Source organism: Lygodium microphyllum, chromosome 22 (genome assembly GCF_053477565.2).
Source record: "Lygodium microphyllum isolate KBCC chromosome 22, Lygodium_microphyllum_v1.1.10, whole genome shotgun sequence".
Lineage (NCBI taxonomy): Eukaryota > Viridiplantae > Streptophyta > Polypodiopsida > Schizaeales > Lygodiaceae > Lygodium > Lygodium microphyllum.
In genome coordinates this window covers 74,534,913-74,548,840 of record NC_141156.1, presented here as the reverse complement: position 1 = coordinate 74,548,840, position 13,928 = coordinate 74,534,913, and the positions used below count along the sequence as shown (strand labels likewise).

The 13,928-nt window shown below is 38.9% G+C and overlaps 1 protein-coding gene across 6 annotated transcripts in view; it reads right to left on the bottom strand.

Moving 5' to 3' along the window:
* Window positions 1–13,928, bottom strand: part of LOC148017293 (uncharacterized protein At4g15545-like) — a 158,575-nt gene that overhangs the window by 44,127 nt on the left and 100,520 nt on the right. The gene's annotated exons all lie outside the window — the stretch shown is intronic.

Sequence of the window (13,928 nt, the reverse complement as noted above, 5' to 3'; positions counted from 1 at the left end):
GTGGACAAGCACCACATACGGGAATGTATGGCACAAATCCCTATGGTATGCAGCAGCCAATGCATGGCTCATAACACGCAATGTATCTAGGTAATGCAAGTGGGATGCCTAACCCCATGTATGGCAACATAGACATGATACCTGGGGCTCAAACCAGGCCATATGGATATATATTGGCACCCGCAAGGACTGTTGGAGCATAAGGATTTGGTGCTGGTCATGTAGATGATTCAGATAGTGCTGGTTTTTATGCAAATACAGCCAACGCACCCTTTTTGCAACAACCAATTTACAGTAACTTGACTCCCATAGGTCCGTAAAAGGACCGTGATGAAGGTGGCAAAAGCGTGAAGTTTGAGCCTTTCAGTGGTGCACAAGGTAGGCTGAAAGCACTTGTTTTTATTCAGCAATTTGATGCAGCCTATTCTAGAGGCAACTTCACAGAGGCATCTAAAATATGCAAGGCAGCCACATTTTTAAAGGGAAATGCATTGCAGTGGTGGACTGCATTTCTTATTCAAGGGAAGTCACCTACCACTTGGGTCTAGTTCAAGCAAATGTTTGCTTCAAATTGGTTGACAAGTACCTTTGAAGTAGACATTATGACAACTTGGAGTTAGTTGGATTCCAAAGATTGCAAGAACTTGGATCAGTACAATAAGAAGTTTTTGGATGCATTGTTGCTAGTTACTTCTTATCGCACAGTACCCCTCCATGAGCAGGTAGAGAAGTATATTTCTGGTTTGCCGAAGGGTATTCGGGATTTTTGCATTAAGTCCACTATTTCCAGCATGTCTCAACTTATAGAAACTACTACTACAGTCGACACACTGCTGCGTGGAGAGATGCAAGATTCCACAATGATGATGCTAAGTCACATGTCAATGAGGCAAAGGCTAAGAAAAAGGGTAAATTTGAAAATAAAGCCGAAAATCAAGGCAGATCTGAAAATAGGGTTGGAAAGAGGAAGAGAGGATAGTAAGAAAGTACCCCCTATTTTGCACACAAAAGAAAAGATCTTTGAGGTTGATCGCTATATGGAAAGCATGGATATAGCTTATTAGAAGGTTAAGTATGCACTTCAAAGATCACAGAATAAGCAAAAGAGAGTAGCTAATTGTTATAGACGTGCTTTGCACTTTGGAGAGGGTGATTATGTATTGGTACGATTTGAAAAGGTGCGGCTTAAAAAAAATGAAGGGCAAAGAGCGATTTTATCCAAAGCTGTCTATGAGATACTATGGGCCATTTCAAGTTTTGGAGTAGATCAGCGATATGGTATATCGGCTCAAATTACCTCCACAATGGTGAAAACACAATGCCATTAATTTCAGTTTGTTGAGGCCTTGTGATGGTAATGTGCCAGAGGATATGTCTACTAAAATTCAGCTAGAGGTTGAAGAGCTCGATGAAATACTGATACCAGAGCAGATTTTGGCACACAAAGAGAGGAAGATCAGGGGTAAGGGTTCCAGAAAGTACTTGGTAAAGTTTCAAAATTATTCACCAATGGATGCCAAATGGATGGAGAAGGATGACTTGGTAGACCATCCACAGTTGTTGCAGCTTTATCTTGAAGCTTTTCAGTTAGAGCCAAGTTCGGGCTCAATTAGGTTACGCAGAATAGTGGTCCAGAGTATTACCTGATGCTTGTGAGGAAGCTAGCACCTCCACTCCTCAGTAATGGACAGCTCTAGAAGTAGTGGATCTCTAATGTATTCAGTATATATTCAGGGTACTATAGCTGAACAGTATGTTTGCCAGGAGATCACTATTCAGTGTACTAGTCACTATGTTTGGTATGGAGATCGGTATGGTTTTCACTGCAGCTCTGAAACTGCACATTTGCATCCGTTATGCTCGGTGTGTAATCACTTATGCTTGGTATGGCATTGGTTATGCTTGGTGTAGCATCAGTTAATGATCATCAGGGGCTGATTATCGAATGTTGGTTTTCAGCATATGATCAATAATATTTAGTGGTATTCAACTTAGTTCTTGATCAACTTGAGAACCGTTAATGGTCACTTTTTGGATCAGTTTTGCATCAATTTTTGCATGGAGTGCTAGTCATTTTTTGCAATGAGTTTGTGATCAGTTTGAGGTCACATTTGCAGCAGTTTGTGATCAGTTCTCAGATCTGCAAGTGATCAGTTTATATTCAGATTATGCTCACTTTTCAATAGTTTACATCTAGTTCCATGAACAACAGCATATGTTATGATGCCATTGATGTTTCAACCATAGTTTATGCTTGGTTACGCTATGCTATGGTTTGGTTTTGCTAGATGAGTCTCATGAGCTCAGGAGAAATAGACATGTCACATGATAATTTGGCAATGTTTTTGACATTCTTTGTGAGTCTTATGTTATGCTATGTTGCCTCGTAATTTTCAGCAGATGTTGGGCATATGGAATGGTTCAACAGCAGTGCGCAATGTTGTATTGACTATGATGCCCTATGGAAAATTCTAGTGTAGTACTTTGCTTTTGATGCATTTGGCAGCGCAATCGAGGAGAATTGCAAGGATTTCAAGGGAGAGGGCTCTCATGAGGACATTTATTTTTGAAACCTCGCTTAACATGTGGATTAATTTTTAATCACATGGTTAAGTAAATGTTACACATGTGAGGTGTAACTCGGGTTAGAGTAAATTTACGGGCCCGAGACTCGAGGAAATCATGGAATGTCAAAGGCAAAAGTTGCTTTAAGTTATGCTGCATAGCTACTTGGTGGTATTTGGTGCCAGTTGTTAGCCTAGGTCATTCATTTGGCCATAAGTGTTATTTGGTGACACTAGAGAAGTGACGTTTAATGGTACCTAATGCCAATCTGATGGTCAAAAATGGTAGAGAGACACTCGGGAATGGAAGATGCCTAGCCAATTTAATTGGCTAGCTAGATTATTTTTCTGGGCACCAATATAATTATTAGATTAATTTTCAATATTTAAAGACTGAAAATTAATATTTAACTATGGATAATGCTAAAAAAACCATTTGGGAAGGTTGCCACTTGTCAAAAATGCCCATGCAAGACTCGAAAACGTCTTTAGAGGCTAGAGAGGCATTTTTAGTGTATTTAACCTGCAAGAGAGAGAAATGAGAACCTGCTGGTCTGATTCGCAGCCATTGGAGGACCTTCTGAGGCAGCCAAGGACAAGAGAAGACCAATCAACAACAAGTGACAGCATCTACAAGCTGTTGAGACAGGGGAATAGTAGTAAATGACAAATTTTATTCAATTCTTCGCAAAGAAACTCTGAATTTTCTCTCTCTACAGCTTTCTTTCTCATCTCCCAACCATTTCACAACCTTGCTCTGAAGATCTCAATATTTGGATCCTTGGAGGCTGAGAAATTGTAAATTTCTCTACTGTAAACCCTAATTTACAGCAAAAATTAGAGTCTAGCATCAGCCTCGGGAAGCGTGCCAGAAATTGGAAGCTCCAAGACTTAGATTTTTCAAGGTTGAAGGTGATTTTCGGCTAAATTCAGGTGGAGGACTTTCCAGCCATTGAATTTGAGGCATTTCCATCGTCCATGAAGTGGTTGAAGGCCAATTAAGTGTCCGAATCAAGGGAAAAATCAGATTGAAGACTTGCTCATTACTTTGGACAGCAAGGGGAATTTGGATTGCGAAGGGGATTGGCAGAATCCCATTGTAAATCAAAAAAAAATTTAATAAAGCTAAAGAAATACCAAAAGGGGTTCCAATTTTAGGGCCAATCGGGTGTGCATTGTCCAAGATCAATAGGTAAATATGTATTTTCAGATTTACATTAATTGTTTGCTGCTGTAATTTAGTTGTAATGAAGGATTTACCACCCATCCATGGAAGGAAGGCTGGTTTCATAACCCATGATATTTAAAGATTTGTTGAATAAAGACTCTAACCATATGTTGAGACTTGATAGTCTTCTTGACTAGAATGAAATGAGCCTGTTTGCTAAACCTATCAAAAATAGTTCATATGCCATCATTGCCATTTGTTGATTTTGGCAAGCCAAAAATAAAATCCATAGCAATACTTTCCCAAGGTTGGCTCGGAATTGGTAATGGTTGCAAAAGCCCTACAAGCTTTTGGTGATCAAACTTAATCTTTTGACGCACAATACATTCTTTGATTAATTGTTCAATATCTCGTCGAAGACTTGGCCAAAAGAAATACATTCAAGTACCTTGCTAGTGGCCAAAATACCACAATGAGCCATGTAAGGAGCTGCATAATATTTTTCCATTACTTTAGTTCTAAAATCTTATAGTGACGCATAACTTATTCTCCTTTAAAAGAAATCCACTTTGATAATATAAAAGTTTACCCTTTTGCCAAGTTGTATATTCTCCCAAATGATTTTAAAAACTTCATGAAAAACATACATGTCCCTCATACTAGTAAAATATATATGATAAATCATGGACATTGCATAAATCTGAGGACTTATTGATAGGGCATCAACTATCTTGTTTTGCTTCCCAAGAATATGCAATATTTAAAAGTTAAATTGAGCTAAATAATTAGCCCATTGAATATGATTTTCAAAAATCTTCGATTGGTTGAGAAAATGTCTCAAACTATCATAGTCCGTCTTGATGAGAAATTCTCCACCTAAAAGATAGTATCTCCAATCTTTTAAAGCTTCAATGATAGCCATTAACTCCTTTTCATAGGTAGTAGCATTTTTTTCTACATTTTAAAACCTTCTACTTTTGTAAACAACTATATGTCCTTCCTGGTTTAAGACTACACCAATGTAATCTCTTGCAGCATCACATTTCACAAAGAAAGGTTTCGACAAATTAGGTATAATCAAAACAAGTCCTTTGCTGATATAGAACTTTAGAACTTCAAAAGCTTCCTTATCTAGTTTTGTCCATTGGAATACCACTGCTTTCTTGGTTAAATCATGCAATGATCTAGCAATCACTATAAATCATTTAATGAATCTCTTGTAATAAAAGCACATTTCCAAGAAACTTCGAACTTCATGAATACTAGTCAATTCTAGCCATCCTACAATAGCCTTAACTTTTTCTAGATCCATCCGAACCCCATCTTTGGATACAATATGGCCCAAGTACTGAATCTCTTCTAGGAATAATTCACTCTTTTTGCCATTTATATAAAGTTTGTGTTTGCGGAGTTCTTGAAACATTATTTTTAAGTGTTGATTATGCTCTTTTTCATCTTTTGAATGAACCAAAATATCATCAAAGAAAGTACCTATAAACTTCCGATGTGCTCTAAAGATTCTTTCTATCATTCTATTAAAGATTGTAGGAGCATTGGTGAGACCAAATGGTAGCATAAGAAACTCATATAAACCAAAACTTGTCCTGAATGCTATTTTATGAATACCTTTAGAAGCAATCATTATCTGATGGTAGCCACTCGTCAAATCAATCCGATTGAATACTTTGAATCCATCCAATCTATCCAAGATATCATCAATTCTTGGAATGGGAAACCTATTCTGAATTGTAATTTTGTTGAGGGCTCTATAGTCCACACACATGCACCAAGATTCATGTTTCTTCTATACTAAGAGGACTAGAGAGAAAAATGTGAGGAACTGGATCTCATTAGACCCTTCTCTAAGAGTTCATTCACTTACTTCATAATCTCCTCTTGTGTTAGATTCACATGATAGGATGGCCTACTTGGAGGTGAGCTCCCACGAATAAGATTAATGTGATGATCTTTTGGCCTCTCTAGTGGCAACTCATCAGGTAAAATGTGCAAAACAATCTTTATACTCCTTTAAGAAACTCATTCGGTCCTCATTCATATGTGAGATGTTTCTTCAATTCTAGACTCTTTGTTAGAATCTTTGACAAAAATCGAGCACGAAAAAATAGAATTTTTCATTGCTTTACAAATTTTTACATGGGATAAGATAGGAATAGAGTTTCCTTCCACTCCCACATCAAAAGATACATTTTTACCCTTGAAAGGAAATCTTAACTTATTTTGATTCCAATCAATGGCTGGAGCTATTCTTCTATTCTAAGATTTTCCCAATACAACATCACAATGACCAAAATCTCCCATTACAAAACTCTCATTATCTACATAATCTCCTATCTCAATTCGTAGTTTCCCATGAATGGAAGTAACTTAAGACTCCATTTCTTGAAAAGCAGTACCTAACATTTCTGGTGTTCCAAATCTCTCCTTTCGTAGATGTAAAACTTAACAATCTGAGAATGGATATAATGATATGTAGCCCCTCTATCAAAATGAATAAGAACAGGTTGATCAGCAATCTTACCCCAGGCCATAAAAAGCTTCCTTTGCTCTAACAGAGTTTCATCTTGTTGCAAGGATTCCTTAGGTACAACATTTTCTTGAGGTGTCTTTTGGGGTTGGTTTTCCTTCTTTGCCTTATTAGGACATTGACTAGCTATATGTTATTTTTCTCCACAAGAGAAACATCATCCTTCTCTTCTACCTCCATTCTTATACTTTGGTTCTTGTTTATCTGACTTCTTTTGGTTAAACATCTTAGACTTTTTCCTTTGTGGTTCTTCTTTTGAGGCTTTACAAAGCATCCATGGCATATGCAGTGCTTCAACTGCTAAGGCCGCATCTTGGGTTGCTTCCAAAGTATTAGGCTTTGTCATATTGATAGCTTGTTGTACCATCGGATGTAATCCATGGATAAACTCTCATCTTCATATTGGAAGGAACTTCATTAAGAGATGTAAATTTAAGAGAAACTCTTGTAAACCTGTTGATATATGTTTCAACATTGTCTCCATGGCTTTGCTTCAACTCATCCCATTCTTGTTGCATATTGGCTTCAAAGGATGAAGGCAGAAACTTCTTGTTGAACATCTCCTTAAACTCTTTCCAAGACTTGGATTCCTTTCCCTCTTAAATAATTTTGAGCCACCAATTTAAAGCAGCATCCTTCAAATGCATTTTAACCTTCCTTATTTTTTATTTTTCTTTATAATCTTTACCACCAAAAGTAGCATTAAATTATCTAGTAAAAGTCACAGCTTTCCAAGAATCTCTCTTACCATCGAAAATATCAAAGTTAATGCTCTTCTCTCCATGCTTGAAGTCTCTTTTAACATCGGTTTCTTTTGCTAAAAGCATCTTTGGAAATTCAACTACCATCGAAATAGTAGGTTCTTTGATCTGGTATCGATGAGAGGGGAACCAGCCCCTCCCCCTTTATAGGAATTTATTGAAACAAAACTGCGGGCACCAAGTGCCTAAACCATATACAAAAGAGCTAATTTGCTGCAATTCTGAAAATAAGGATTTTAAAACCCTAATTTCTACAAACTCAGGCAGCAAGTTGATTTTCTTTTTAGTACTTGAATTAGATTAAACTAAGTAGAAAGTGTTTCTTGGATGAGAGATTGGTAGGAGAATTCAAAGCATGTGGTTGAAATTTCAGCATGAGAGCTTATTCCAAATGAGAAGAGAGATCTCCAATATATAGGTGTGAGGCTTGGATGCTCAAAAGTGGAAAGTAGAGGCTACAAATGACAAGTGTTTGTTGAAAATAACAAGTGTAGGAATGCTTCTCTTCAAAATGACACATCTTCTTTTAGATGCCATATGCCACCTTTCTAGATAAAGAAGATTCTAGATCTTCTACTCTAAAAATCTCTCAAATGGTTAAGAATTGGAGATAGTTGGTTGTTGAGACAAAATTATTTCTTGCAAAATTCCGAAGCCTTTGATGCAAATAAAATTTCCATTTGAGCAACTTTAAAAATAGTAATCTTTTAAATTTTAGGAGTCACCAAATTTAGCTTCTAGAGAGCTTTATTATATAGATTCACCAATTTATGGTTTGTTTCTTCGACCATAAGCATCTGGTTTCACTTTTTGAAACCACTCATTATACGGTCTTCTAGTCAATGTGACTATCTGAGTGTAAAAGTCTTAGTCATCTGAGCTTTCTGGTCAATCTGACCGCTCGACTAAACTTTTAATTTCTGTTGGACACCTCATCAATGACGACCCAAGTATAATTATAGGGCATTTTGGCCATTGGCAACCCTTAAATAGAAAGATGAATATTTAATCATATTTTGAAATACTTAAATAATACAAATCACCTTTCAAAGTATATGAGCATTAAATTAATTTGGAATCATTGAGCCAATTGGTTACAATTGATATACAAAAGATTTGTTACAGATGTAATGGCACATATCGTGCTTAATAAAGGAGTGATTGAGAATATTGCTCTTACTCGCTCACTTCACTAGGATGTCCTCTTAGTTCCTTACTATTTGCTTTGGTGACACATCTAATGCTCTCTCTATTGGATAAGTTGGTTGTTAATGGAGAGATCATAATTAACACTTTTCCGTGGAGAAATACTTTTGGATTAGTCTCTCACTGATGATTCCTTTATGTTCCTTAAGACTGAGAGATTCAACTTGGAAAAGGCCATGGAGATTTGGAGGCTTTTTAGTCTTGCTTCAGGCTTATATATCAATGCACATAAATCTACTTTGATCAGTTGTACAAAGAGGGAGTTGAAGAATTTGCAGTGGCACAAGAGGTGTTGTTCTTGGAGGTGAGATTACTTGGCACTTGGTTTATCCCATAAGGATGAATATGGATCCTTAAGCCTTTCTCGACTAGATGTCTTCCAAGTTCCTGTATACATGATAAGTTTATGTATTGGAAATATCAAGATTGGCCTCTATATGTGCGATTGAAAATAGCATAAACAATCATGATCAGCATGATTTCATATTTGTTGCCACTACTTCCATGGACAAAAAGTTGTTCCATGAGCTGGTGCAGCCTATCCGCTTCATGCTCTAGAAAAAACAAGGAAATCGTATGGGGCAAGTGTGGGTGTCCTAGTGGCAACATGTGACTACACCAAATAGTTGGGTGATGCTACCTTGTTGGATGTGAAAATCCACATGATAGCTTTGAGGTTTGCTCTTTCACAAGCTTTGTGTGTTAGAAGTACCCTTGGACCAATATTGCCAAGTCTTTTATGGAGGATATGGGTACTTCCCAAGGGCGTACTATTTTCAAAGCCTCGTGGTGGAATATCCTGAATTCCACCCAACTGTTTAAAACTTCTAAGTCTATTCTTCTCACCCACTTGATTGCATCATGGCAAGACTCTCTTCACCCTACTATATGGCACCCCCCAAACTTCAAAAAGGTAGTGAATTCTTTGCAAACAAAGGTGTTGGCTACTTCTAGGTTGCTTGACTGTCCTGAGAAGCAATTGCAAATTGCTACATTTAACAAAATGGTGAGATTGGTCCTAAAGACAATCCAAGATGTTGTTATCCTAGGTCTGGTGAGGGTATATTCTTTCCATCAACAGATACTCGGCAGAGCACAGCATCACGGATGCCTTCTGTCCAACTTTCTAGCACTGCGACCAAGGAGGATATCATATTTTCTATGGCTTTTGGCACATGGAGGTCTGGCGGTGGAAAGTTGGCTAGCCCAGATGCAGCAGGATGGAGGGTGTAAACATTGCCCATAGCAACTTTTGGAAACTCCAAACCACTGCCTTTGGTTGTGCAAGGCGGCACAGCTCGTGTGGAGAGGAGCATGCCGCATTCTTTGCTGTCTGGCACCCAGCCTTGGATGTATCTCGTGGAGAGATTTTTGCTGGTAGGTACTTAGCCATGGTCATCACCTTTTGTATGAGGCCAGGATGCAGGACACGATTTTCATCATTAAGGCTAGGTCTTGCGCAGTGGTTGGCTTGGAGGCTTTAGCCAGCTACCAGGTACTAGAACCCACAGTAGACCGCTCTGAGGTATGGGAGATCGTAGAGAGTCCTACTGGATGGCACATCTGGAAGGCACGATGTCAAGAGGTTTTTTGCGGGGAGAGCCTTTCAGTACAGGCGACTTTGGCAAAGCTGTGGACTTCCATCATCCACTCCCTCCGTGGCCAGTGGGACTAGGTGCAGGGCAAGTCTCGAGCTCGTTAGGAGCTCCGTTTTCACTTCCTGCGCACCTGGGGCGGCTAGGACCTATTCTTCATGATGCAAGCACGCAACTCCAGATGGTGATACACCTCCCCTCCATGGCTTCTTGGCCCCATTCCCCCCAGACCGCCTTGAGAGACTTGTATACATGATGTATTTGTGACTTTGCATCAACTCCAACTAGTATGTTGAGCATGAGCACTCCGTTGTAATCAATTTTTTTGAGTAATATAATTAGCCCCACTTGCAAAAAAAAATTATTTCCACCACATTCGCCAGTACTTTTGAATTCCAAGAGGTTACACGTTACTCTGGTTGATCTTGGAGGACCGCCTTCGGATACACTCTTCCTTGTCTACTCCCTTACCACCATGGTTGGATTGGGCTTTTGTGCAACTGCAAGATTTTGTAAAGCAATCAAGTAATCAAATTTTCCACAAAATGATGGAGGATAAGACATGGATTAGTGAAAAAGTTAACAATGTTTGGTTGTTGCATCATAGTGCGGCTAAGTGTAGGGATTGCCTACTTCACTTATAGAAGTCAAAGCTTCCCTATCAAAGGAAAGATTTTCTTTGGAGGCTTCTCATGGGGGTCTCCCCATAGGCAATGTGTTGTGGACCCGAAAGTATCTTGGGGTAGATGCATCTTTCTTCCCATGAAGTAATCGCACCTAAGTTACATATGCCAACTTTTAGACCTACACCAATTGGCATGCCATTGAATGCAACACATCATCCCTCCCACTTCTTAAGAGATCTAGATTATTTCTAATTGTAAGATTTAGTACAAGTTAATAGAATTGTCATAAAGTACTCTAGTTGACATCCGGAATTTGGGAATAGCCTAACAAACCCTAAAATGATCAATTGAAAAAGTAGGAAGTTTGAAACACATATTAGTAGCTTAACAAAGTGGGCCTAGGATAATGCATCCCCAATGAGAGTCTTACTAACCTCATACTTCACTGAACTTTTGCACGGCTTATTAATTCATTCTTTACTTGAGAATCAATGAAAGAAAAATTAACTCTTAGAATAATAAATCAGATATTGTAGGAACAAAGAGTGCCCCTAGGCTTAGCATGAAGCTAAAGGAGTTAAAATAATGTCAAAAAGGCTTAAGACGTCGAGTCTTTTAAAAGGCACTTAATCCTCTACAAATAAATCCCTCTAAGAGCAAGCCTTAGGATTGCCTAAAATTTTTGAAACAAGATAGGCATGACAGCCCTATACATCCTCATATCCATAAGTTGCACCACTATTTGTGACCCCAGCAGCAACCGTCCATGTAGCAATCATAAAGTATTGTCCGTGCCATAGTTGACAGGTACGAAAGGTAAGGTATGGTACCATACAGTAAAATACGGTACTAAATGGTACCTTAAGATTTTGTAAGGTACAGTACGATATTAGTACGAAAAAAAGAAACCTTGATTATTTTGGACTAAAGATAATAGAATAGATATTTCAAGTCTAATAGCAATGCTATTAGAGTATATAAGATGAATACTCGAAGGTAAAATGCCAAAACCTAATGATGCATGCACAACATGCGCTACTGCTACCTACAACTTACAACTACATAGATGAGAGTGGATACATCATACATGAACGATCATACAAATAAGAGAAGTGCGGGCTTGAGACAGAGAAGGTTGAGACAAATAAGAGAAGTGCGGGCTTGAGACAGAGAAGGTTGAGAGAAATTGTTTGAATCTCAAATAATCTAATGTCATGGGAGAATCATATTAATATAAGGAGCATTTAGCTCATTCCAAAGTGCAGTTCGAATGGGAAAAGATGTATCCATTAAGTTGGTACCTTATGGTACTAATATGTAAGGTATAGTACCTTAAGTGTGGTATAGTATGAAACCTTTCATATGTGGTACTAGTGCAACTATAGTTGAGAGAGAGAGAGAGGGGCTTGAGAGAAAAAGAGGGTGTGAAGCTTGAGAGAGAAAGAGAGAGAGAGGCTTGGGGGAGAGAAATAAGAAAGAAAGAAGAAAAAAAAAGAAATGAGAAAGAAAAAATAAAAGTTGTAGGCTTGAAGGAGAGTGGCCAAAAAGTGCCTTTTTTGTACTAAATCGTACGGATACGTACCATACCATATGGATTGGTTCATACTACGTACAAAGACAACCCTAATTGTCCCTTGGACCATGCACCAACAGTTGGTTCTTATGGAGGGAGTCACAAGACCAATAGTAGCATCAGAATTATTGTGCATCTCTATTATGATGAGGACTTGAGAGAGGATATTACCAAGATTTGGAGGGCCAAGTCCTTAAGTACTAGCAGGGCAACTAGAGACTTGGATGAGAGCTTGCAAGAGGTGAGCTCCTTTCTCAAGAAGAAGGCTAGGAGTAGGAGGGAAGGTCTATTAGAGAGAGGGGGGGATGTTAGAGCCTCATTGGCAGCACTTCAAAGGAAGGAGGAAAGACAGCCACGAGGTAGGTGGGTGGCCATAAGAGGATGCATGCAGCCAAAGCAAAAATAGATGCTATGAAGGAGGTAAGATCAGAGTATAAGTAACATGTGAGGGATGCTTTTTGGACATAAGCAAGGGATAGGGTGAACAAAGAATTATTTCACACTATAGGTCCTAGACACTCTAAATAGGTTCTAAGGAGACTCGGGAGGGCAGATGGATCCCTTGCCCAAGGGCCACTAGATGTTGGTCAAGTGGCCACGGATCATTGTACTGCCTTGTTGGGTTCGATAAGGAGGCCTCTCGGCTTGGAGAGGGATAGAGATAGAGTTATTGTGTAGCAAAGCACCAAGAGAGTGGTCACGAAAAATATGAGGAGACACTTGATGGCCCCATTTTCAAAGGAGGAGATTGCAGAGGCTTTGTGGGCACTACCATTAGATAAGTATATGGGGAGGATGGTTTGGATAAGGCTTTCTTTTTGAGCTATTGGGACATGATTAGCATAGGACTATTCGCAGTATTTCATGAGATTATCGCATTTGGGTATATGCTGGAGAGGCTGTCTGAGGAATTGATGCACCTCATCCCAAAAGGCAATGGAGACAGATTGGAGATCACCTAGTGAAAACCAATCACTTTTCTTGGAACACCATGCAAGATCCTAGCCAAAGTGATCAGTCTCAGATTCTCTCTCTTGATGCTGGACATCATTCACCCTACCCAGACTAGTTTTGTTTGGGAGAGACAGTCAGGTTATTTACTATGACCTCCTGAGGGGCTTTGGAGGTTGCTTGTGGAGGAGCTTCTGGCCATCCAAATGTTGCACACCCAGGCTTTGCAATGACTACATGGTTGGCTAGGACATGCATTGTCCTAGAGACACCTGTATATGGGACTACAGCAAGCCTAGCACTAGATCCTTTTGGCTTTATTTTTGGCTGCAGATTGCACTTTACCCTTTAAATCTCAGGTGTGGTGGCTTAGCTTATTGGAACTAGACCTATGCTAGGGTATGATGATGTACCTACCTCCAGCACATATAGTTTAGTTTTCAGCATATATAGGATTGCAATTCTTCATTTCACAGATACATACCTCACTGTGGACATCACTACCTAGCATATCTTGGCTGCACTTCTACATAAATTATCACTCAAGGTATTGTGTGTACTGCAGATGCTAGGACCATTATGGGATGACACATGAATTTGAGAGTGTCACCAGGTCTTTCTTTCATTATAGAGACTTGGTCCATTAGGGGATGATTCATGGATGTGAGAGTGTGTGACTCAGGTCACCAAGCCTTTCTTTCCTTACAGAGACTTCATCCACATCTTGATGAGCACCAACTTGGCATTTATCAAAGTATAGTTCTCTGTAAATGTTGTCCTCTACTCCACATCTTGCATTGCATTACATTCTATACTATACACTAGCCATCCTGCAGAGAAGCCATATATGCAGTAACTTTTTTTCCTGCACCCTTCAATTTGTTTATGCATAAATAACTTTTGTCAACTAATGACAGGAACATTTCTCTTGAAAAATCA